The sequence below is a fragment of the Jaculus jaculus genome, chromosome 1 (genome assembly GCF_020740685.1).
Source record: "Jaculus jaculus isolate mJacJac1 chromosome 1, mJacJac1.mat.Y.cur, whole genome shotgun sequence".
Lineage (NCBI taxonomy): Eukaryota > Metazoa > Chordata > Mammalia > Rodentia > Dipodidae > Jaculus > Jaculus jaculus.
Genome location: NC_059102.1, coordinates 228686495 through 228712405, shown reverse-complemented (window position 1 = coordinate 228712405; position 25911 = coordinate 228686495). Strand labels below are relative to the sequence as shown.

Below are 25911 nucleotides of genomic sequence, written 5' to 3'. Positions count from 1 at the left end.
GCATACAGGGGCTGGAGAGATGGCTTAGCGGTTAAGCGTTTGCTTGTAAAGCCTAAGGACCCCGGTTCAAGGCTCGACTCCCCAGTGCCCATGTAAGCCAGATGCACAAAGTGGCACATGCATCTGGAGTTCATTTGCAGTGGCTGGAGGCCCTGGTGCGCCCATCCTGTCTCTCTCTCTGTGCCTCTTTCACTGTCTGTCACTCTCAAATAAATAAATTTTAAAAAATAAATAAATAAAAAGTGGTGCATACATCTGAAGTTCATTTCCAGTGACAGGAAGTCCTGGAGTACCCATACATATTCTCTCTGTCTGCCTCTTTCTTCATCTCCCAAATAAATTTTTTTTCAAAGTTTTTTTTTTTTTTTTTTTTTTTTTTTGGTTTTTCGAGGTAGGGTCTCACTCTAGCCCAGGCTGACCTGGAATTCATTATGTAGTCTCAGGGTGGCCTCGAACTCATGGCAATCCTCCTACCTCTGCCTCCCGAGTGCTGGCATTAAAGGTGTGCGCCACCACGCTCGGCTATAAAAAAAGCTTTTAAAGACCAAAACTACTACTACTAATATCTACCATCTGATGTGCCACAGGCAGTGTTCACCTATTAAAGGGTAGCTCTGTCACTTCTGACTTTGGCCAACCCTTAGTAAAGCTGCTGCAAACAGCTGCTGGCAGATTTCTGGGTGGAGAGAAGATTGCAACTCACTTAGAGACTATTAAGAGCAGGAATGGCAGATGGTATGGTAAGTGTTTAGTTTGAGGTGCTGGAGAAATGGCTTAGCGGTTAAAGCACTTGCTTGCTAAGCCTAAGGACCCAGGTTCAACTTCCCAGTACCAACATATAAATCAGATGCACAAGGTGACACATGCATCTGGAGTTCTTTAGCAGTGGCTGGAGGTTCTGGTGCATCCATTCTGTTGATCTGCTTCTCTGTCTCTCTTTCCCTCTCTCCACTCTGTCTTTCAAATAAATAAATAACATATTTTTTAAAAGAGTGTTTAGTTTGAGGAGAACTGTTGAACCTGCTTGCACAGTTCCTCTCTGCATCCCACCCCAGCATGAGCCTGAGCTCCTGCAGCCTTGTCCTCCCCAGCACTTGGAGCCCCATGTTGAGGGGTTCAGTTACTGGTAGTAGTGGAATCCCAGTGAGATTTTTGTTTGCATTCCCTGATGCCCTTTGAGGCAGAACACTATCCAGGTGCCTATTTGCTGCCTATATATCTTTCCTCTTGATCAGATCTCTGACCCACTTTAACTGGATTGCTTGTTGGATTTTTTGTTTAGTCTTATGGATTCTTTACATATTTTGGATAACAGTCTCTTTTCAGATGTGTGTTTCATACATATTTTCTCCCAGCCTGCGGCTTGTCTTTTTAAAAAAATTATTTATTTGAGAGAGACAGAGAGAAAGAGGCAGACAGAAAGAACATGGGTACAAGCATGCCAGAGCCTCCTGCCATTACAAATGAACTCCAGACGCATGTGCCACTTTGTGCACCTGGCTTTTTGTGGGTACCAAGGAATCAAACCCAGGCCATCAGGCTTTGCAAGCAAACAACTTTAACCCCTGAGCATTCTCTCCAGCCCATAATAGTGTCTTTTGCAGAGCAGAAGTTTTAAACTTTAATGAAGTCAGCCAATTAGATTTTCCTTCCATAAGTTATGTGTTTGGTTATAATTAAAAGCTCATTGCTGGGCTGGAGAAATGGCTTAGCAGTTAAAGCACTTGCCTGCAAAGCCAAAGAACCCAGGTTCAATTCCCCCAAGACCTACATAAGCCAGATGCACAAGGTGGCGCATGCATCTGGAGTTCACTTGCAGTGGCTGAAGGCCCTGGCTACACATTCTGTCTATTTGCCTCTTTCTCTCTCTCTCAAATAAATAAATAAAAATAAAAATAAATTTTTAAAGCTCATTGCTTAAGGTAGGGACTGGAGTGAGGTATTGAAGTGGAAGTTATTTCTATATTTTAAAATGGAAATTTTAAAATTTCAAAAAATTTTAAATGGGTAACATCAACCATCTGCTACTATGGTATCTACAGACCATTAGATACCCTTTTATTTTAAAGTTCTCATAGTTTGTCAGCTTATATATGCTTGACAGCTATCTAAACCCCTGTGGAAGGCTTTTAGATATAATAGAGATATGTTTCAGAGTGTCCATCGTCACTCAGAATAATTGCTGAAGGTCACCAGCAAGTGATGGCCAGGACTCCTGAGCTGGGCTGACCTCCTGGGACACCAGCTCTGCAAAATCCCAGCCTGTGAGGTGCAGGTCCCCAAGCTCCCAGAGTCCCAGTGTCCTCATCATGTATCCAAGCTGGTGGTAGACCCAATCTCTCAGGGCCCCAAAGGGCCAAGTGGGGTGAGGCGGGCGACTGCCACTCGGCTGAGGCTTTTGAACACATCAGATTTTACAGGGCATCAGAAAAGGGCCCTTTGCCACCGAAGAGGGAATACAGGTCAAGATGCACAGAGCAAATATTTCTACTGTCAACATTTCTACATCAAAACCCCAAGCTGGGAGTTGGGGGGGGGGGTTTAGGGAGGGATCAGAATGGCAGGAGAAACCCAAGTACAGCTTGGAGGGGTTGAGAACCTTGGGGTTGTTTTCCTGAGTGCACAGGGTGGCCCCAGAGAGATCCCCCAGCTGCAAGTCGGAGCACCTGGGGTGGTGCCAGGGTGGGCACCAGATGAGGGTGGAGAGCTGTCATTTCTCATAATGTCACGAGCAAGGGAAGGCAGCTCCTTTGAACTCAACCTTGCCTCTCTAGGCAGCCAACGTTTCCATGTGTCCCCTGATGCTTAGTGGTCATCTGGTGTCTTGGGAAGGCCTCTTGCCGAACACACCACATACTCCTTTTGTGCAGTGTGGAAGCCTCCCTTAGTTCACATGGTAGTGCCAAGCAACAGTGATCAGGCCATTGCCAGCCTAAGGAGCCAGTCAAAGATAAAGTAACAGGGTAGTTCAGTGGACAAGAACCCCTGCTTCTCCTCCTGTCAAGTGCATTCTAGAAACATCTGCCTGGCGAGTGGAAAATGCAGGGGCAGTGGCTGTCAGGTCCCACAGTGACTGTGCTGCTACTGGGCTGGACTACACTGGGTGTTGAGTTTACCTACTCAGCCCAAAAAGCCCTCGAGGACTCCACAGTCCTGCCCTGCTCAGCAAGTGAAGCTATCAGGTGGGCTAGGGGAATGGAATGTGGGGTTCACCTCTGGAACTTGGGATCTAGGACCCTTCCTGCAATGGGAGTGAGCACCCTGCTTAAGTCAGGGCCACACACTGGCCACCTACCACGAGACGGTCTGAACAGCTGAAACGAGGCTGTGTTCGGCACCCGGTGGGTGAGCCTGAGGTCCACTGGCCCCATGTCAGGCTGTTGCCCTACTGTTCACTGCTTTACACAGTGGCTTAGTTCTGCGAGCTCAAGGAGGAAATAAAGCCCTGTGTCCACACACTTGGTGCTTGAAGTCTGTAGTCTCAAGCCACTTTTAGGTTCACATTCCTGTATGAAATGGGCTCAGGACCCTGCACAGGAAAGGGTGCAGCCCAGATGGGAAGGTCCCATGGAGAAGCACGAGCTGAAGATGTCAAACGTGTGCTGACTGGAGTTAAACACAGTCACCACAGAGGGAGGCACCCCCTTCCCCCGGAGGCCAGACACCTGTCCAGTGCCCCGGGGAAGGGGTAGCCTTGGGAGGGTGGGGGGAGGAACCCAGTTTCGTGTTTCAGGCGTGCAGAGCTAGGTCCCTGAGAGAAGCCCCAGCTGGGGTAGGGGAACTAGGCCAGTATGGTAAGCCTGCGAGGAAAGGACATTTTTTGGCACATTCGTAGAGTTTATCCTTCACATGCAGATTTATGCTTAACGACATACAAATCAAGGCCCGCGGCTCTGAAGTTCTAACCCTGGGTCCTCCGCTGGGTCTAAGAAGCATTGTGTGTGTGTGTGTGTGTGTGTGTGTCTGTGTCTGTCTGTCTGTCTTTGGGAAAGAACAGAAAGCGCTGTGAGTTTTTCAAATACACTACCCGGGCGAAAGCAACCGACAGACATGTCAACCAGACGCTTCAGGGAAAGGGGCGAAGTGGGTGGGCAGCAGGCGGGGAAGGAAAGAAGAGAAAGTGGGGCGGAGAGGCCGGGCCATCGGCTGGGCGGGAGTGGGGGGGGGGGCTTCCCGTAGGTTGACATTAAAATAAATGATATGCAAACGAATGCAAAGCATATGCGAACGCCCAGCCTGGGGGCAGTGGAGAGCGCCAGATCCCGAGACCCCCCACCCCCCTCGCCGCGGGTCGCCCGGCGTCGCAGCGAGGGACGAGAGGCCGAGCGCGGTGGGCGGAGCGCGCCCCCTGCCGGCCGAACTCGCAGGTGGCCCCGGCCCGAGCCCCGGGAGGGCGCGCAGGTGGCACGGCGGCCCGAGGAGGGGCTCGGGTCTCCCGCCAGGGCGCAGACGACGCGGCTCGGGAAGCTGCGACGCCTGCGGCCGCCAACTGCTCCGAGGTGGGTGTGCGCGGCGGCGGCGGCGCGCTCGGTCCTCCCGCCCGCCCTCCCTCCCGGGGCGCGGCCTGCGCGCTGGGCTGGGCGGGGGCTGCGCAGCGAGGGGCCCGCCCCGCACCCGCGCCGCCCGGGCGCTCCGCACACTCGCTGTGCTCGCGGGCTCCCTGCCCGTGCCTCTCCCCGGCCTCGCGCCCCCACGCGCGGCTTCGGCACTCCAGAAGTCCCCGCGTCCTGAGCCCGGCCCCACGACCAAGTCCGCTGGGCGCGCCCTGGGACCCCGCGGCCGCCCGCCCGGGTGGCGGAGGCGGGAGCGGCTCTGGGCGTTGGGCGGCGCCGGGAGCACGGAGCCGAGCCCCTCTCCCGCGGCCGGCGCCCCGGGGCGGAGCGAGCGCGATGGGTGCCGGGCGGGAGGCAGGTGGCGCAGCGGCGGCGGCGACGGCGGCGGGGCTCGGGAGACGGGGGCGGAGCGCGCGGGGCGGGGGCCGCGGGGCCCCGTGAGACGCGCGGGCGGGCGGGCGAGCGCGCGGCAGCCGAGCCGAAGGCGCGGCGGGTGCACCCGGCGGCCGCCGAGGCCGACACCGTCCAGGCGGCGTGCACGCTTTGTTCCCGCGCGGGCGGCCGAGCGCACCCAGCATGGCCCGGGCGACCGCCCCGCGCGCCTCTGCCTCGCCGCGCGCCTGAGCCCCGCGCGGCGCCCGAAGACCGTGCGCGGATCGCCCCCAAGTTACGGAGGTGGGCGCCGAGTGCAGCGGGAAAGCCACTTCGGGAACCGGGTTGCGAGCGAGCGAGCGAGCGACCGCCTGCTGGAGCTCCGGACCGTAAGTGCCGCGTTCTCCCCGCGCAACGCCGCCGCTGTCACCCTACTTCGCCTGCGGCTGTCCTCCCGGGGTCCGCACCACAGCAGCGCGCACTGCGCCCCCACCCCGCCCCCGCCCTCCACTTTGCAAAGTTATTGCCCACGGCAGGGTGGAGCCAACTCGGTGCCCACCTATTTGACCGAGTGCACCCCTCCCCAGGTGAACAGACAGCTTGACCTGCCCCAGGGTGTGGTTAACCTTAAGGTGGGTGCCTATGGAGGGATGCAGGATCCAGATGTACCCGGGTTTCCTGACAAAAGCTCGTAGCCTGGGTGGCTGGACCAGGGGCTGACAAAAGTCGAGGGCCACCCCGGAGAGAGAGTAAGCGCTGGCTCGAGAAGGTCTGCTGTTTCCTCTAGCCCCTCCCCCTCTTGTTTTGGTCCCCGGAGCTGCTCATCCTTCCTGGTAGTGGAGACGGGGGTCCCTTCTACCCTCCCTGGAGTTCTGACAACCAGGTGCTGGCATAACCCGGGGCTGCAATCCTGTTCACAGTCTTTGGGAACGGTCCATCTGTGTGTAGGGCAGGCCCGGAGCCAGGCTTGGGAACAGCGGGGAGGGAGGTGTGAGCACAGTGGAGGGACAGATGGCTGGAGATTCAGCCCGAGTCAGGCTGACTAAGGTGGAGCAGAAGGCAGCCAGGCTGGCAGCTCCTGGCTTGGAGATGTTGGCTCTGAACAAACAACCCTGAACTTGATGTGTGCTCGGTTCCCTGGCCACAGTGCTCGGTGGAGCTATGAGTGTGGAGACCCCTGCCCCTTAAATAGAACTCTCCCATCATGTGGGCTGAGACTCACTTTCAGAATCCAGTTCCTTTAACAGAAAATCTAATGCTTCTGTTGGTGCGGTTGATCCCAGTAACTGTCATGCCTGTCCCTCCAACCCTGAGGCCAGGATGTGGCTTCATTACGTCTGGCTGGGTGTGCGCTTCCTCCCTGCGTTCTGAAACAGGAGGTTCCCAGGCAGCCGCTCCGGGGACGGGACTGGCTGGAGACAAAGGGAACGGTCACTGTGCCCTGCCATTGCCCTTGCAAGTTGCTAGAACATTTGAGAAACTTCTTGAGGCTTGGGCTGTTCCCATCTCCCCAAACTGCAGGAGGTGCAGAGTAAGAAAGTCCAACCTCTCTTGGCTGGGATGCACATGGCCCCTGGCCTTGGAAAGGGCAAGAAGACCTTGTAGATAGTCCTTGGCCACCAGCATGGAAGGTTGATGCTAGGAGCTAGATTTGGGATCTTGTGTCACCCCACCACCGTCCTCTGGAGGATGGAAGCCAGAAAACGTGGCTACCCTATGCTGGCACAGAGCTACCGGCCCCATGGACTCGGCTCTGAGCATCGTGCTGACAAAGCCGTGTTATTTGGGACTGTTTAGAGGGGCTGTGGCCACTCTTGTGCATTCAGAGGGAAACACAGTGGGGGGGGGGAGGAACAGATGTGATGCTCTGTGTGCTACCCTGGAGCTAGGCAGACACAGGGATGGTGAATATCATGCTAGGACCTATTTTCTGGCAGAATCCCGGTCTCATAGGAGGCGTTGTGATCTTGGTGATTGGCAGAGAGGGAGGGCCTTGCGAGCCTTACCTGCATTGTACTATGTTATTGTCACCTGCCAAGCCCAGATTGGCACATGGATGCTGTCCCTAGATACCTCTCCCCACAGGACCCTGCTGGACTGCCCCTGGAGTTCTTGTGTCACTGGGTTGGTTATCCATGTAACAGTTACCACCTCCAGGAGAGCTCTCTGATTTGGCTCCACATACTCTTTCTGCATGGCTGGAAGAAATTAACTTTCCTTCCTACGCAAGGATCTGGAGGTGCTGGCAGGCTGGGTCACTGATCTGCAAGCCAGTGGGGTTGCTCACAGTCAAGGGCCAGGCTTGGCTGTGTCCTCCTCCTGGGTAGACAGGAGGATACATCTAATTTCCCACCACGTTCTGAAATGGTCTCTGGGTGATCCGCCTTCCTCGGCTGTACCTCTCCTCCCCTGTTCTACCACACAAACAGGATGAGTTTGGGGGGGAGGGTCTCTGATTCATCCCCAGCCTCCCACGTGTCAGGGCAGTGGGATGGTAGTGAACTAAATGGATCTGGATTTCTTCCACCACCAGGGGGACAAGGACCCACCCGGTATGTTCTTGTCTGCACTGATGTGCAGGCACACTCAAGTCTGCCCAAAATCTAACACGGCTGTACGCAGCAGGTACTGAGCTGGTGGCTCACAAGGTGAAGGAGCCTGCGTCTCACCAGGGGCTGCCAGGCCTGGCCATTTCGTCCTAGGGCTCTGCCTGTCACACTCACAACACAGCATCTTCTTGAACTCACTGTCCTGTTGTAAGTCCCAGTGCCCCTCAAGATTACATGCCCAGAGAGCCACGGGGAACCGGGCTCCTGCTTCTGCCTGGGCTCTGAGGTTCTCATGCCTGGCTATCCTCTTGGCATTCTTGGAACTCGCTGAGCGTACCTGAAGGACTACAGGTGACCAGCATTGGTGCTGTGGGTGGGGAGCCCTCTGCTGGACTTTCTCAGGCAAATATAGGCCCAGATTCTGCTTTTGCTGGCTTCCTATGGCTCAGCCACACAGTCCCTCATTCCCCCTCACTATGCTGGGGAGGGGGAACCACTCAAGATCTCCTTGAAGCCCCTGAGGCAGTGTCTTGGCTATTACAGCAGACACAGCACTCACTTCTGAGGGAAATTCATGCTCAGGTAGCAGTGTCACTTTTTGGCCCTCTTGCGGTGGTAAACAGCGGGGCTTTACTGTGGCCAATCAGACTGGATGGAGCTGTCCCTGGGGAACATAGTTGAAGGTCTGCTTAAGGCAGAAGAGAACAGTCCGGCTGGCTCACCTTTGGGATACTCTGGGTATTTGGGACCCAGTACTGGCCTTTCTCATCTCAGCACCTGCAGCAGCCTTGAATTGGCCGCCACCGGCACAGCCTCATTTTGCAGATCCAGGGGAGATTCACTGGGTCCCACAGGCTGCTTCCAGGCACCGGAAGTTGGCCGGGCTCCTGGGCTTCCCCAAATTCTGAGTCTGTCTGTGGGAGGCTGGCACAGGCTGCTTACACAGAGCCCCAGCAGATTCTGCATTTGCCTGCATTGATCTGTCATACCCCTTACAGGGGAAGGGTAGCAGGAGACCTAGGGGTGCAGGGCTCAAGTGTGTAGCCCACAGCCCAGAGGCTCCTTTCTTTTCTTCCTTTTTTCCAAGGTAGGGTCTTTCTCTAGCCCAGGTTGACCTGGAATTAGTCTCAGGTTGGTCTTGAACTCACAGCGATCCTCCTACCTCAGCCTCCCAAGTGCTGAGATTAAAGGCACACACCACCAGCCCAGAGGTGCCTTTCTAAAGGGTTCTGGGTTCTGGGTCTCGTGGAGAAGCTCCCACACTGCTATTATAAGGGAACAGTTGCCATCTTGTCCTTGTGTCTCTGTTGCCTTAGGAACTAAGTCAGTGATCAAAAGCCCCATTTTCTTAGGTGATGCCCCCACCTTTCCTGGACAAAGTGAGACCTCATTTTAATTCTGAGGTCCCCAGACTAGGGCAGGGTGCAATGACAGACCTGCACTTGGAGGCCACCCTCTACCAAGTGCATGAATGTGACCAAGGGCTTTGCTTGTTTGGAAGCTGGTCCTGGGTGGAGGAGAAGGTTCCTCAGCATCGGTGAGAGAGGATGGGCAGGTGGAAACTTGGGATGGAGGTTCCTGGTTCCCACCTCTGACTCCTAGCCTAACCCGAGTGGTGAGCAGCTGGCTGGAGCTGTATCCATCGGCCTCTGCCTCCCCTCCCTCCCTCCTGCCCGCCTGCCCGCTCTCCCTCCCTGTGTAGCATGCTTCCTAAGGCAATAAAACAGAAGTTCAAGCTCTCGCATTTTGTAATTCCTGGGACCTCAAGGCAAGCCAGATGTCACCAGGAAGGAAAACAAGGATGAATTTGGCCATAATAAGGAAGATGTCTCTTAAGGCCAAAACTAGCAGCATAGCCTGCAGCTCACCACAGGCTCCAGGCCACCTGCCTCACTCTCTGGCCCCTTCCACCTCACTTTCAGCCTCTTGAGGCCTGTCTGTTCCCTGTGTAGTGTAGGGGTACTCAGAGCCTCCCAGACAGACCCTGAGGCTGGAGTTTTGTGGATGTAGTAAGAGGAGGCATAAGGGTGTGGGCATGGGCGTTCTCCTGTTTACCCAAGGGGGGGGGCTGTAGAGGAGACAGGATACTCTAGGACACTCCCAGGGGCAAGTCAAAAGGGCTCCTTGTGTACCTCATGGCCCTGGGTGACAGGTGGGACCCATAAAGAGGTCCCTTCCAGAGTCCAGACCTCCTGGAGCATCCAGTAGACCCCAGAGGAAATTGTTGGCTTTTCAAGGTAGGGTCTCTGTCTAGCCCAGGCTGACCTGGAATTCCACTATGTAGTCTCAGGTTGGCCTTGAACTCAGGGCGATCCTCCTACCTCAGCCTCCCAAGTGCTGGGATTAAAGGCGTGTATCATCATGTTCAGCCCCCTTCCCAGGAAATTGATTTGGCTATTGTAGGCCCCATCTTACAGATAAGGCGGTGAGGCATCCCTAGAGTCACAGCCCCTGCCCATCTTTGCAGTCCTTCTGTCCTCAGAAAGCAGGGAGAGGAAGGAACTGAACTGGGGCTTCTCAGAGCTCCATAGCTGTGTGACCTGGACACATGCAGACTCTAAGGCTCCTATCTCTCTGTTTAAAGTTTTTATTTATTTATTTGGGAGACAGAAAGGAGAGAGAGAGAGAGAGAGAATATGAATGAATGAATGAGCATGCTAGAGTCTCCTGCCACTGCATACGAACTCCAAACTCCACTTTGTGCTTCTGGCTTTACTGGATACTGGGGAATCAAACCCAGGCATCAGGCTTTGCAAGCAAATGCCTTTGACCAGTGAGCTGTCTTCTCAAGCTCTCCTATCTCTTTAAAATTTTTTGTTTATTATTTATTTATTTGAGAGTGATAAAAAGAGAAAGTGGGGAGAGAGAGAGAGAATGGGTGCGCCAGGGCTTCCAAGTACTGCAAACAAACTCCAGATGCATGTGCACCCTTGTGCATCTGGCTAACATGGGTCCTGGGGAATGGAGCCTCGAACCTGGGTCCTTAGGCTTCACAGGCAAGCGCTTAACCGCTAAGCCATTTCTCCAGCTCCTATCTCTTTAGATTATAATGAAGTGTCTGTCAGTCATACCAATGCCTGCCCTGGTCCGAGGTGGGTGTGGGCACCAGTGACTTTGCTTCTCCCTCCTTACTAGCTTGGTGCTGGAGGCTTGCTCTCTGCTGTTTGTACGTGGTAAAGCAAGGAAACAGCCCAATCCTCCACATCCCAGAGCTCCACACCAAGCATCCTTCCTCCCATTGAGAAATCCAGTGAGCATGGAGCCAAGTCCTGGGGCTGTGTGCACTGGGCCATCTTAAGAGGGAAACTGAAGCTGGGTGGGTCACACCCTGAAGCTACTTAGTGGCAGAGGCTGAATTCCTGCTGGAAGCCAAGGTCTGTCTCCTGAGTCACCACAAGTCCCCAGCAGCCAGACACCTAGTGGCCCGGCCTCTTCCCTTGGCCACCCTGCACTGCCACAGAGCACCATGGCCTCCTACAGCCCAGGCTGGACTATGCGGTGTGGCGGCCTCGCCCAGCAACCTCCTCAGTGTCTGAGCAGTCATAGCCAAGGACCGGTAAACCTGAGACTGGAGACTTGGATGGTCAGCAGATTCTAGACTTTGAGCTGCACAGGGAGAACCAACTTCCAAAAAGAAAAAGGGGCTGGAGAGATGGCTTAGTGGTTAAGGTGTTTGCCTGCAAAGCCAAAGGACCTCGGTTCAATTCTCTAGGACCCATGTAATCTAGGTGTATGTGTCTGGAGTTCGTTTGCAGTGGCAGGAGGCCCTGGTGTGCCCATTCTCTCTCTCTTCCTCTCTCTCTGCCCCCCTCCCCAAGTAAATTAAAAAAAAAGAAAGAAAAAGACAACCCTATAAGGTTGGCGTTTGGTCCTAGGCTATGTCTGTGCCACGTGGAAGGAGGCAGTAGATACCTGGCTCTAACTCTAGAGGCCTTGCTCTTTAGAGGCATTGAGCTGGCGGGAGAGGGGGCTCCACCTGCGCCGTCCACAGGTGCACAGGTGTTTCTGTGCCCGCTTGCCAGGTGCTGAGCCACCGCCAGTCACACGATGGGCCTGGGTGACGTTGGCTCTGTCCTTGTCCCCCACTCTCCTCCCCTCTGGGCCTAGGCGTCCCATCTGTCACACCTCAGGGCCGAGCGTGGAGGTGGTTTCCGTTGGCAAGAAAAGCACACACAATTCAAACCTTGCGGCTCTTTCCAGAAGGACAACCCAGAGGTGGCTGGCCACCGACTACCGTGCACTTTGTGACGAGTGTCTTCTTCCTGGGTGTCCACATAAGCCAGCAGGGCAGGCTGGGTGCAGAGAGCGAGGCCTCTGGCTACCATCTGCTTCCTTCCTGGATCCTTGGGACTCATGGGTGCTCTGCCCCAAACTGGCTTCTGAGAACTGCTTGTCCGTGTGGATGGACCTTGGCTGGGGGTGGGGACAGAGATAGCCCTCAAGGGGACCAGGAACACCTCTGACACAGATTGTCTCATGACTACGTTGGAAAAGGAACAGAATTAATTTTTTTATTTGTTTTATGTTTATTTATTTATTTGAAAGCGACAGAGAAAGAGGCAGAGAGAGAGAGAGGAGAGGAGAATGGGCGCGCTAGGGCTTCCAGCCACTGCAAACGAACTCCAGATGCATGTGCCCCCTTGTCCATCTGGCTTTTGTGGATCCTGAGGAATTGAGCCTCAAACCAGGGTCCTTAGGCTTCACAGGCAAGCGCTTAACCGCTAAGCCATCTCTCCAGCCCCCAGAATTAATTTTTATACTTTAATCTCACATCTATGTAGAAATTGTCATTTTCAGAATGCAATTGTATTTTTCTGGGGTCAGATCTCTGAGGCCTGCGTGTGCATTGGTCAGCATCAAGGCTTCTTCCCTGGCCTGTGTAGCTCCAGAGCCACATTGCTTGCAGCTGCCACACCGGGTGGCACTGAGCAGAGGGATGCAGAGGTCACAGGTGGGCATGCAGTGTGCTGTCAGCTGTGACCCTTTGGATGTAGTGCATGGCACTGTGTAAAGTGCACTTCGGGACCTAGCTTGGGGAGCCAGGGTGGCTCTGCAGAGGTGACCTAAGCTGGGCAGGAAGGAAGGGGTGGCCAAGGCTTTGGGGGCAAAGCCCATCCGGAAAGGAAAGGAAAGGAAGCCAGTTCAGGGAGGACTTTAGCCACTGTCTCTGGTCATAGGACACCGGTGAAGCCCATGAGGTGGGCTGGGACGGCAGCTGCATCTACAGAAGTTCGGCAGTGTCCAGTGGACAGGGTGCTTCCAGCTCTCTCGCTCTGCATTGTCTCCCCCGAAGACTCCCTGACCCAGCCCCAAGGCTGTTTCTGAGACTGGTCAGCACCTTGTCCACATGGATGTGAAGCCAGAGGCGGCTCTTTCCCCAGGGTGCAGCCCCAGCAGCTATTGTGCTGTGTGCAGCTGTGTGGCGAGAATTTGTGGGCAGGGCTGTCTCTCTAGTCAGCAGCTGGACTTCAAGGCATGACCCTGGGGAACTTTGCGTGCAGGTGTGTGTGTGTGTGCGTGCACGCATATGTGTGTGTGCGCCTTGCAGACACAGCATGTTTCCAGGGTTCACCCAGTGTGCACAGTGTGTTGACCCCTTGTTCCTTTTATGGCTGAATGATGTTGCACTGTGTGGACACATCACAGATGAGGGGTACCCTCATCCTTTGGTGGACACAAACGTTGGTTCTACCTCTGGCCATCGTGAATGGTGCCGCCGTGTACATGTGTCCAGTTTTCTCTGTTTTTTTTGAGGTAGGGTCTCACTCTAGCCCAGGCTGACCTGGAATTCACTATGTCATCTCAGGGTGGCCTCAAATTCACAACGATCCTCCTACCTTTGACTCCCGAGTGCTGGATTAAAGGCATGCACCACCATGCCCAGCCTTGTGTCCAGTTTTGTATGGACATATATTTTTATTTCTTGGATATGCCCCTCATCTTTCAGTGGATTCTGAGTGTTGTCCACTAAGTTTCTTTTTTTTTTTTAATTTTTATTTATTTATTTATTTGAGAGCGGCAGACACAGAGAGAAAGACAGATAGAGGGAGAGAGAGAGAATGGGCGCGCCAGGGCTTCCAGCCTCTGCAAACGAACTCCAGACGCGTGCGCCCCCTTGTGCATCTGGCTAATGTGGGACCTGGGGAACCGAGCCTCGAACCGGGGTCCTTAGGCTTCACAGGCAAGCACTTAACCGCTAAGCCATCTCTCCAGCCCTAAGTTTCAAGAATTAAACAAATGATTTTAAAAAATTCTGTCTGGTGGCCAGAGTTGGCCTTGAGGCTACCTGGTCCTTCCTGCCAGAGACAAGAGGCAATGCCCTGGTGAGGTGGCAAGTGCTGCCAAAGGTCCCCAGCTGGCTTAGGAACACCTCACTAGTGCTTGGAGAGAGTTGTTTGAAGAACAGCCTGCCTGCCTGCAAGCTGTCATTTTTACATTTGATTCTACAAACAGCCCCTGGGTCCCCAGCACTTGATCTGTAACCAGCACGATCTGAACCTAGCTTTGCCCCCAGCCTCTCTGCTTAACTTCTTACCCCCAGGTCTCCTACATGGGCAGCGAGAGAAGTCCACTCCAAGGCCAGCTGGACTCAGCCCTCCAGGAACTGGGCTGGGCAGTAGCTTCCAAGGCCACACAAAGCCCCAGCCCATCAGCCACTCACTCTCTTCCACCTCATCACTGTTGCCCAAATGTGCCCAGCACAATGCCCCTCAGGGCCTTTACAGTGTTGGTTCTCTGCCTGAAATGTTCCTTCCCTAGGATACACATGATTCTCACCTTTCTGTCCCTCCTGTCTTGTTCAAATGTTGTCTCTTTGGTGACACTCACAGGCTTTCCCCTCCCCCACTCTGTTTTCTGCCCTCACTGCATTATCTTCTGTTTCCGAATGTTAGTGTCGCCTGCCTTCCTGGTCACTCCATAGGTTCAGGTTTTGTCTGGCCCACACCTGCTCACATGGGGGCTGAGGGTCTGCAAGAAGGTTTGCATCTGGCCTGTGGGGGTACAGCTGGACTAAGGGGCTCCCTCCCAGGCCTGGAGAGGGTGCTCTGTGTGCGTGCGTGCATGCGTATGTGCAGTGTTCCTGTGTCTCGCCTCCAGAGGCAGCTAGTTTTGGGGTGAGGAGATGGCATGGAGTCAGCCTGGGCACTATGTTTTCAACTTGGGATCCAAACAGATGTTTCCCAAGGGCTCATACCAGGCGGTCATCCAGCCATAGCTTCAATAATACCGAGGCAGGGGAGGGGTGCCTCCAGCAGGTGATGCCAAAAGCGGCTCACTAAGCCTCACAGAGCTCACCAGCTCCCGTGGCACAGACTACCTGGAGTGGGAGTGGGACCAGGCCCATGGGGACAGCAGTCCTGCCCCATGATCTCTGAGACCTCACTATGCCTTAGCAGCCAGAGCTCCCATCAACATCAGAGGTTCTGCCTGTGGGCACCTGGGGTACAAGAGGTCGATGCTGGGGCCACAGCTCTTCCTGAGCGCAACTTGGAGTCCCATGACGCCTCTCGCATGGCCTTAAGTAAAAGTGTGAGCAGTTATGCCACCTGGGAAGGGGAGGAACTGTTGTGTGAGAACAGAGGAGTTGGGGTGGGCTTCTGGGGAGTTAGGACCGATTGGGGTGGGAGAGATGGGACCACCCTCTTCCTGTGTGCTTTTCAGTTTCTCCCAGAGGCCTGTCCTCCTCACAGCCATTGCCCAGCCCCACACCACCCTGCAGCAACTGAGGAACTGGTCCCAGTTAGTATAGCTCCAGCTCCCATATCCTGGGCTGCTGTCTCCCCAGCTCTGACCCTCAAAGGTAGGCTGGTGGAGAGGGTCCCCACCTCCCGTGGCCTGGCCATGGCAGAACCCAGCACACAGCTCCTGTCAGGGACACGTGGAGAGAGTCATTAATTTGTTTCCCTCCAAATCTGAACATGGTAGAGATCTTAATTTGAGGCAGTCTCTGGGAACTCAGCCTTCCCTCCCACCATCTTCCCTGTAGTAGGGGCTGGGGTGGAAATCCTTCTAGCTGCTGTCTCCCCCTGGGGAAGCCCTGGCCCGAAGCAGCGCTTATGGGTTTGTAGATGGGAAGGGACTCAGCAGGTGGCTGTAGCAGCCCGCATTTCATTTTGACGTTCTGAGACTCGTCCTCACTTGGAACATAACACAGCTAGGAGGGGCTCGTCCTTGGACGGCGACTGACGCCTGCCACAGGCCAGTGCCGTCCATTCCCCAGCACATGCTGCCCTTGGGTGCTACCGCAGTCTGGGAGGGACAGTGAATAGAGGGGTTGAGTGACAGTGTCTCAGTCGGAGCCATGCAAGGGCTGAGAGCTCGCAGGAGGTCACCAGCTGGCTCAGGTCTGGCTTCCCTGATAAAGGTCCATTGCGCTGAAGCTGTGAGGGGACAGAGCCAGTGACTGCCAGCACAGTGCCTCGGGCTATGCAATGACCTTGAGGTAGGAGCATGGCCTGCGTACTGGAAGAGCATCAGGGAGCCTTGTGGCTGCATAAGCTAGGAGAGGAAGACTGGGAGGTGACCAGGAGGCCAGGTACTGTGAGGACTTAGACTCGGCACAGTTGGAGGGACAAATCACCCGTGGGCCTGGTCCGAAGTCACCAGACCTGCCTTAGCCGTAAGGTGCTATTAACAGTGGCCAGCTGGCCCCTAAAGAAGATTGCCCCCCACTGCTCTCCCTGTGGCTGCACCCGTGGTGAGGGTGGGTGCTCACCGTACCCCTGAGGCAAAGGTCCTGGGACAACCATGGGCTCACCTGTGTAACAGAACAAACCTCTCTTCAAAACACTCCCGAAGGGCTTGCAAACAGGACTTAGAGAGTAAGGTGCTCGCTTTGCAAGCCTGGGGATCTGAGTTTGATCCCCAGCTCACACGTACCCCTGCCAGGTGTGGTGACACATGCTTGTGATCGCAGCGCTGCAGAGATAGAGACAGGCAGATTCCCTGGCGCTCACTGGCCAGACAGTCTAATGTAATTGAGACGCAGCTTCAAAGCAAAAGGGTGACCAGGCGTGGTGACGCACGCCTTTAATCCCAGCACGTGAGAGGCAGAGGTGGGAGGATCACCATGAGTTCGAGACTACAGAGTGAATTCCAGGTCAGCCTGGGCTAGAGTGAGACCCTACCTCAAAAAACAAAAAACAACAACAACAAAAAAGGTGGATCACGTTCTTGAGGAACAGCATCCAAGGTTGTCCTCAGACCTCCACAGTCCTGTGCACATGTGCCCTCGGACTCTGTCACACATGCAAGTAAAACAAACAAAAATCCCGGTGTGGTATCGCACGCCTTTAATCCCAGCACTTGGGAGGCAGAGGTAGGAGGATCACTATGAGTTGGAGGCCACCCTGAGACTATATAGTGAATTCCAGGTCAGCCTGGGCTAGAGCAAGACCCTACCTTGAAAAGCCAAAAAAGTAAAAAGTAAAGATAAAAACAGGAAACTTCTTGTCCTGGTGATTGCCACTGAGCAGGGGAGTTTGGGAATTTAAATGGGCATCTGTCCCCTGAAAGCTGCACTACGGAACAAGACACGGATGGTGTCAGGGAGGTCAGGCTGGCATGCTCGGGCCTTGGGTGCCCTGAAAGCAGTTGGTAGAATGAAGGGTTCGTCAAGTTGGATATCAGGAGCGGACTTAGAGTTAGGTCCTCTTGGACTGTGGTGCAGCTCAGTGACACACACTTGTCTGGCGATGTGTAAGGCCCCGGGTTTCATCCCTAGTGCCAAAAGGAAAGGAGGAATGTGTCCCATCTTTTAGGAGCCAAAATCATTCTATTCTGCGCCGTACTGGCGCCAGGCCCCTGGGGCTTATCCAAATGCCTATTGCTGGTCCATCCTGTCCACCAGCTCCCCAACCTCTCAATGTGGAGTCACCCCTTCTCTGATGGAGAAAGCAAATATGACATGGCGGGTGACCCCATGGGCATTGGCTCCTAACCCTCCACTGGGCAAGAGAAAGGCAGATGGGGCGCGGTTCTGCTGGAGACCAGCCCCACCTGCACGCCATGCATGGTGACCTCTCCCCTAAGAGCGTCCTTGCCAAGGATGGAGCAGAGAGGCTGGGCCATCTTCATTGGCTGGTCACACCTCCCACCCACTCCTTGGTCTGGTGAAGTCTGTCCTGGCGTAAGTGGGAGCCAGGCTACGGCAGCCATTCCGCAGCCCTGCCTGTCCCTGTGTGTGTTCATGTTCCCTATTAGGCTTCGCAGTGGGTCCCACATGGGTGTGGGGCCACTAGGGTGCCCTTAGTTATGTCTTTGACCTCTGGGAGCCTCCGTTTTCCCCACTGTGAAGTGGGAGCTGTCTCTGGGAGGAGAAAGAGAGAGAGAGACCCTTTCCCAGAGCAGGGCGCTTGGCAGTGCCACCCCTTCCTGGGAAAATTCCCCAAGGGCCCCACCCTCAGATCTCCTCAAGGTTTCCTGAGATCTTTTCATAGAATGAGTCAAAACAGCCAGAAGGTTCCCACTCGCTCAGGAGGCAGGCAGCAGAGCCGGCTCCAGGTTCCCTCAGAGCAGCTGCTGCCCAGGCTACGGCTATGCCAGCACCAGGCCCATCTGCCCACCTGGCACCATCCCAAGTCTGGGTGGGGAGAGGATCAGCTGGGGCGGGACCAGAAACAGTCTCCAACTGCTGGAGACTGGCCTGCTGTCCCGGGACAGGGAGATGTGAGAGGTAGTGCCAACAAGACTCACCAGTTAATCTATGGTGAGAGTGTGCTTAGGTGAAGAGAGAACGTGTTGCATGGTGAGGATGAAGACAGCTGTGTGACTAGAGGTAGGTTCCTGCCCTTTCTGGGTTGGTACCGGGCTGAGACAATGTAAGGACAGACCCTGACGTCCAGACCTGGCTGCTGGGAGAGACTGACTACCAAGCCTGTGAATGTGGCCTCTCCACCATGGAGAGACACGGGCTTGGCCTGCCCTCTACCTGAGTGGGTCACCGTGACCTCCGCAGTTCCACACTTGTTCTCCAGAGTGGGGAGGGTGAGCCTGAGTATTTTTTTTTAATTTAATTTTTTTTATTTCCAAGCAGAGAGAGGTGAGACAGAGAAAAAAATGGGCATGCCAGGGCATTCCAGCCACTGCAAACAAACTCCAGATACATGTGCCCCTTGTGCATCTGGGGATTGAACCTGAGTCCTTTGGCTTTGCAGGCAGTTGCCTTAACCGCTAAGCCATCTCTCCAGCCCCCTGAGTATCTTTTTAAAAATATTTTATTTATTAGAGAGAAAGTGAAAGAGAGAGGAGAATGGGCACACGAGCCACTGCAAGTGGAACCCCAGATGCATGTGCCACCTTCATCTGGCTTACGTGGGTACTGAAGAATCGAACCTAGGTCCTTTGGCTTTGCAGGTACATGCTTTAATTGCTAAACCATATCACCAGTCCCCCAGCCTGAGTATCTTTAGGGTCCTTTCATGGCATGGTGGTGCAATCCTGTAATTCTAGCATTCAAGAGGCTGAGGCAGGAGGATTGCTGTGAGTTATGGGATAGCCTGGGTTACATGGTGAGTTTCATTCAACCTAGAGAGTGATACCCTGTCTCATAAAACAAAACAAAAAAATTCCACTAAGCCTGGTGGCACACACATATAAGCCCAGCACTTGGGTGACTGAGGCCAGTCAGGGTCACAGGGTGAGTTCTAGGCCAATCTGAGCTAAAGTGAGACCCTGTCTCAAAGAGAAGGAGGGAGGGAGGAAAGAAGGAAAGAATTTACATTGCTCATGGCCCCACTTTCCAAGTTTGCCCCCGCCCCAAGGACAGGCCTGGATAAAGTCCGTGTGAGCATTGTTCTCTCTGGGTGTCCTAGAAGAGCCACCCCCATGGTGCTGGGTGGACCCAAGGCAGCCCAGCACCCCACATGAACACACCATCCTATGGCAGGGCCCTTTCTGAGATCAGAAGTGACAGATGTTTAGGGCTAGGAAGATGTTTCAGTTGGTTAAGTGCTTGCCTTGCAAACATGAGGACCTGAGTTTAATCCCCAGAGCCCACATGAAAATAAAAATGCTGGGAATGGTTGCATCTGCTTGTAATCCCAACATCAGGGAGGCAGAGATAGACGGATCCCTGGGGCTCACTGGCCAGCCAGTCTAGCCTAATAGATGAGCTCCACCAGTGAGAGACGCTATCTCAAACAGAGGCTGATTTAATTCCTGAGGATAATACCCACGGTTGTCCTCTGGCCCCCTCACATGCATTTGCACATAGGCACACACAAAATAAAAAGAAGTGGTGTGCTAAGATGTATCCAGAGGGTGCAACCCTTTTCTCACCGCAGAGCATGAAAAGCAGAAACAGGCTATGCAGAGCCTTTACCCTTGAGCAGCGTAGTTACGATTTCAGGTTCTACACAGGAAATGTTTTTTAAAAACATTTTTATTTATTTGGTTACAAGAAGAGAGAAAGAAGGTGGGTGCGAGTGGGGAATGAGCCTCTAGTCACTGCAAACAAATTCCAGACACATGCACCACCTTGTACATCTGGCTTTTACATGGGTACTGGGGAATTGAACCCAGGTCCTTAGGCCTTGCAGGCAAGTGCTTTAACCACTGAGCAATCTCTCCAGCCCCAAAAGTGATGCTTTATTGCTCAAATAAGTAGTGGCCCAGACCTTCTTGCTGGCCAGTGAGTGCTTGCAGGAAGTGTGGGTTTCGGAAGCCACAGGGCAGCCTAGGAGCTCAGTGGGTACTACCTGGGAGAAGCTAGTCCAGAGTAGGGGCACAAAGACCTTGAGGCGCACACTGCTGGCTGAGGGAAGAGGCCCCTTATGCCCAGGATACCAATGGGACCCCCACACTAGAGAGCAGACACTAACTTCAAACCCCAAAGCTGCAGCCACCCTTGGCAGTGTGCTGTGTGGTCTCAGATGCCCTATGGCGCATCTCGCCTTCTCCTTCCACTCATGCCAAGATGGGGTCCATTTGGGAGGACCATGTTGGAGCTGAGCAGTCAGGTGCATGTGGTGGGGAGCCTGTGTGGAGTAGGTGTGTCCTCTTAGCTGTGCGATGTAGTTGCACATCCCCCTGGCCCTCAGGTGTCCCATCTCTAAAACAGAAACTAGAAGCCTTTCCTGTCTCATCACCTACCAACCGCAGGCTGGGAGGGTTAGATAAGCTGACATCTCACCTGGGGCGCAGGCTGTGCAGTAGGAGCATGGGTCCCCCTCCTTCCACTCCTACCATTCTTGGGACCTTGATCATGGACTGGCTTGGACATCATGACAGGAACCATGAGGCCCCCTGGAGAATGCTGGTGAGACTTTCTCCTTCCTTGGAAGTGAGTGAGTCCACCAAGAGGATGGGAAAGAAGAAGGGCCAAATGAGTGGATCCGGAGCAGCGGGCACCTGCCTCAGGTACAGGGGAGCGGGTTTAAAGGGTGGCCCGAGACACCTAGCGTCCCTGGGCAGCCGGTCAACAGTGCGCCACCGCAGCACCACCCTCAGGTGTCCTGCTGGAGGCAAATCCCACCCCACCCTGGAACAGAGCTCAGCAGGACTGGCTGAAAGTGGCACTCTCACCCTTCAGCCTTCACCACCCCAAGATTCTGAAAGCTGTACATGGTGCTCACTTGGCTCTCCCCTGCCCCGTGTACCAGTGCAACAGAGCCTGAGGACAGAGACCTGGGATTGCAGAGGGTTGGCAGCTTGGGCCAGACCCCCACCCAGCAGATTCTGGGAAGAAGTGCCCACTTGGCATCCCTAGCTCAGGAAATCCCGGCTGGCAGGGTGCCACCACCTCCCTGCCACCCTGATCGTCACCAGCCAGACATATTTCGGATCCTTGCCAGGCAGGGGGAGGGGCAGCGGGGGAGGGATGCACCCGGCTCCCCTGCTCCATGCCATCCTTGCTGCTGCCTGTGTGTAATTAACAGAGTAATTAAAAACAGGATGAGTTAATTGGTATTCATTTATGTGGCAGATGTTTTTAATTGAGGCAGGAAACAATTTACCTGTTTACATAAACAATGGCAAAGGCAGGCTTGTAAAACACATTTTTTTTTTTATATTTTCCTCCCTCTGCCCAAAAAAAAAAAAAAAAAAAAAAAAAAAAAAGAATTGAAACTGCTGGGTCTCCCCTGCATGGCTCTGGCCTTGCCCTGTGAGAGCAGCAGCCCCTTGAGGAGGGAGGGCGGGCCATTTGGCCTGCCAGGAGGAAACATCTGCTTGCTGGTTGCTTCCAGTGGAGGCTGTTTCCTTAAATTCAGAGATAGGATGTGTTGTTCCTAGGTTGTGGGAGCCTGCTCAGGGCGACAGCTGCCCAGCTACTGTGGCCATCAAGAGACCTGGCAACATGCGTTTCTACCAGGCCTGGCCACCTCTGTGGGCCAGGAAGTGGGGCTTCCCTTTCCCACCTGTGCAGCTGGTGACGCCACATTGTGCATGAGGCTGTCCCTTGCAACAGGTCACCATGTGCCTCATACCTCATAGGTGACAGCCACCTGTCACTACTCAGTTGGCCACAGGGGTTCTCAGGTATTGTAAGACATAGCACAGCCCCAGGGCGTTCCACCACCATAGGGACTTCGAGCAATAGGGTGCAGTGCATGTCTGTCAGTGCTGAAGCCAGAACAACCTCGCTGGCCTCGGGGGAGGGCGGGCCAAGAGAGTTAGGCAAGCATCTGAGGAAACTTAACGCTCCAGAAGTTTCCTGGTTATAAAGCAACACAAACTTAACACTTACTATGTGCCTGGACTGCCTTTTGCTTTGTATGTGATATGTGTTAGTTGTTTACTGTTTTTTTTTTTTAACTTTTAAAAATATTAGCCAGACATGGTGGCACATGCCTTTAATCCCAGCACTCAGGGGGCAGAGGATCGCCATGAGTTTGAGGCCACCCTGAGACTACATCATGAATTCTGTCTAGGTCAGCCTAAGCTAGAGTGTGACCCTACCTTGAAAAAACTATATATATATATATATATATATATATATATATATATATATATATATATGTATGTATGTATGTATGTATGTATGTATGTATGTATGTATATATATATATATGCAAGAAGAGAGAGAAAATAAATGAGAATGGGTACACCAGAACCTCTTCCTATTGCAAACAAACTCCAGATGCATGTGCCACTCTGTATCTGGCTTAACATGGGTACTGGGGAATTGAACCCAGGCCATCAGACTTTGCAAGCAAGTGCCTTTCACTGCTGAGCCATCTCTCCAGCCCTCGTGGTAACTCTTGAGGGAGAATTGTGGTGAAATTGAAACCCAGCAATAGTGCAAGGTTTGGGTCTGAGCTCTGGATCTGCATTAGAGAAGCTGCTGCTGTTTTGGGTAGAGAATGGTGGAACAGTTTGACCTGGAGATGCCTGGATTTCTTTTAGTAAGAATAAACATGCATGGAATTCCACTTACCCAGAAATACCTGGGTGGGCTCAAGAGTTATCAGAGTACAGGCCTTGGTTGAGGAGGACTGGCAAGCTGTTCCTCATGTCTTTCACTGGGAAGTGAGAAAAGTGGGCTTCACCCTGCAATAACATACCAGCCTGGAGCCACCTGCCTGGCTCCCCCACTAGCCTGTCACTCACCTCAGGCTTCGTCACCTTTGAGCAGGTAGTTAACTGGTTTCTAGGGCAGTGTCTGAGGTCACACACTTACCCAAGGCCAAGCAGGCGGCAAACACTCAAAATGGTCTTTTGCAAAATGTCAGGGACAGGTAGACTTGAGGCTCTTGATGTGTCTGCAGTGGGGAGTCTGGGCTTTGGGAGACTTTGGGTTGGGTTTGTTTGTTTAAATGCAAGAATGAGAGAGTGAGTGCAAAAGAGAGAGTGAAAATGAGAATTGGCACACCAGGGCCTCCAGCCACTGTGGTCAAGCTCCAGATGCGTGAGCCCCGTGGTGCGCATGTGCGACCTTGCACCCTTTCGTTGGTGGGTGTCTGGCTTACATGGGGCCTGGAGAGTCAAACATGAGTCCTGAGGCTTCACAGGCAAACGCCTTAACTGCTAAGCCATCTCTCCAGCCCTGGTTGGGGCTTTATGAACCTTCTGGGACAGTTCCTGGGGCTAAAGGATGGAATGGCTTGGAATCTCTCAGGGATGAAGGCCCTGACCAGAGAGCTCTTGAACTGTCTCTCAGGATGGCAGAAGAATATGGTCTGGCTCCTTAGGCTGGAGCAGAGCCCCAGGCTGCAAAAGAGCCCTCTTCCCTCTGAGTGAGGTGAGGCTGCCCCTGCCTCCAGGCCTCATAAGCACCCAGAGTTTACCTAGAAGACCAGCCATAGCCAAAGATTTTGACTCAGGGAACAGCACATTTGGGAAACTGGGTTTGGGGTTTGGGAGCTGTTAGCTGAGTGGCCTCAGAACTCGAAGTACTTGGAGCCTGGAGCTGCAAGCTCTGACCTCAGCCATGGTATGCTGATAAGCCTCAGTGTGGGCCTGGATCCACAGGCCTGGTTCCTGCATTCACAGAATTCCCCTGAGGTCTTCTGAAAGCCCCTCACCTCCCTTGAAAGAGCAGGAAAACCACTGGCCCCTTCTGATGCTGGGGAGAGACCCAGTCCTAAGCCTGGACCCTGCTGGGCCTTCTCAAAGGCAGCATGCAGATTGGGAAGACCCTGACACTGCTCTGGGTGTGTGCTCACCTGAATGGAATGGGAGAGGGTACCACAGGCTCACCTCCCTCTCAGACTCTGTGGATCCTCAGGATGGTGCTGTGTGGAGCCAACTCACCATGGGTTAACTCCAGCTCACAGAATGTCCTGGTACCTAGGAGGAGGTGAGGCAGATGAGAAGCCCTTGGAAGTGAGAGGTGTCCAAACTATCCTGCCCTCCCCTTCCTCCCCTCCGTGCTCCATCTTCTCAGCATAGTTGTTGTTTATCCTGTGACCAAGTAGATCACGTTCCCACCTCCACTGAGGAAGGCAGAAGTCTCAGGTCTCTGGTGTGGACTCCAAGCCCATCTTCATGTGTACATCACATGTCACATGTCATGTCATTGGAGTGAGCAAAAAATCCTAACACATCAGGAAAAACATTCTCTGTTTTGTTTTGTTTTTCCAAGGTAGGTAGGGTCTCACTCTAGCCCAGGCTGACCTGGAATTTACTATGTAGTCTCAGGGTGGCCTCGAACTCATGATGATCCTCCTGCCTTCTGCCTTTATTGGTATTTAGCACTCATGTGAGAAGCATTATGATTTTTACCTTGGCAGCATGACTCTGAGGCTTTGAGGTGGTGTGCAGTAATTTGCATGTTTTTAAACAGTGAAAATAGTGGGGAACAGTGGAGCCCGGGGCACCTCACTGTCAACAGAGAAAGATCCTGGTGCTGGGCAGGAGGTTCATGGTCTCCTGCTGACTTCTTCTCAGGGCTCTGGCACAGACTCATAGGGGGCTGCTGTCCCCTTGGTACTAGAATCACCCAGAAGCTGGACCTGGCAGATTCTTATTGCAAAGCAAGTTCTCAAATTTTATCAGTTCCTTGTTTTGTTGTTTTTAGCAGTGATGATAATTGGGCTCAGAGCCTTGTGTCCACTAGGCATGTGCTTACCACTGAGCGAGAGCCCCAGCCCTTTTTTTAAATATACATACATACATATACATATACATATATGTATACACAGAGAGGTAGATATGTGTGTGTGTGTGTGTATGTGTATTTGAGAGAGGGGCAGAGAGAGAGTAGGTATACCACTCCAGATGCATGTGCCACCTTGTGAATCTGGCTTACATGGATCCTGGTGAATTGAATCTGGGTCATTTGGCTTTGCAGTCAATCACCTTAACCACTAAGCCCTCTCTCCAGCCCCCCAGCTCTTTTTTAAACTTATTTCAAGACAGAGTCCTAGGGTTCCCAGACTGGCCTTGAACTCCCTCTGTAACCCAAGCAGGCCTTGAAGTTTTAAATTTCTTTTTATATTTTATTTGCAAAGAAATGTTGAATGAGTGAGTGCACCAGGATCTTTTTTTAAAACTGTTTTTTGTTTTCTTTTTTTTTTTTAACATTGTTATTTGTTTATTTGTGAGCAGAGAAAGACACACAGAGAGACAGAGAGAATGGGTGCTCCAGGGCCCCTAGCCACTGAAAATGAACTCCAGATGCATGCATGACTTTGTGCATCTGGCTTCTAGGTCATTAGTCTTTGCAGACAAGTGCCTTAACCACTGAGCCAACTTTCCAGCCCCGGGCCTTGAACTTTTAACTCTCTTGTCTTAACTTCCCAAGTAGCTGGGTTACAGACCTGCACACCAGGCCCAACCTGCAACGCAGTATCTGTTCATTGACTCTTCCGGTAACTTGCGTTTATCTGTTATCCTCCATCATTGTCTCCCCACTGTCTCCAGCCTGGGCAGTCTTAGTTCTCCACCACCACCCAGGGCGAGCCAAGCTTCACACTGCTGGTGGGTGGTGTGGATTGTAAAAATAAGTCGAGGACAAGGTTTAAAATAGAAGAGCAGGACAGAGGGGAGGCAAAGAG

The 25911-nt window shown here is 53.4% G+C and overlaps 1 protein-coding gene across 3 annotated transcripts in view; it reads left to right on the top strand.

Annotated features, from left to right (window-relative positions):
• Positions 1 to 4479: 4479 nt before the first annotated feature.
• Cbfa2t3 (CBFA2/RUNX1 partner transcriptional co-repressor 3) overlaps positions 4480 to 25911 on the top strand; it is a 60942-nt gene continuing 39510 nt past the window's right edge. For 2 of the 3 annotated variants that reach the window (XM_045155084.1, XM_045155082.1), the window contains exon 1: positions 5175 to 5314. The gene's annotated coding sequence lies outside the window, so the exon portion shown is untranslated. Of the gene's footprint in view, positions 4500 to 5174; positions 5315 to 25911 lie in introns of those variants that run through there. The other variant, XM_045155079.1, reaches the window with a different exon arrangement.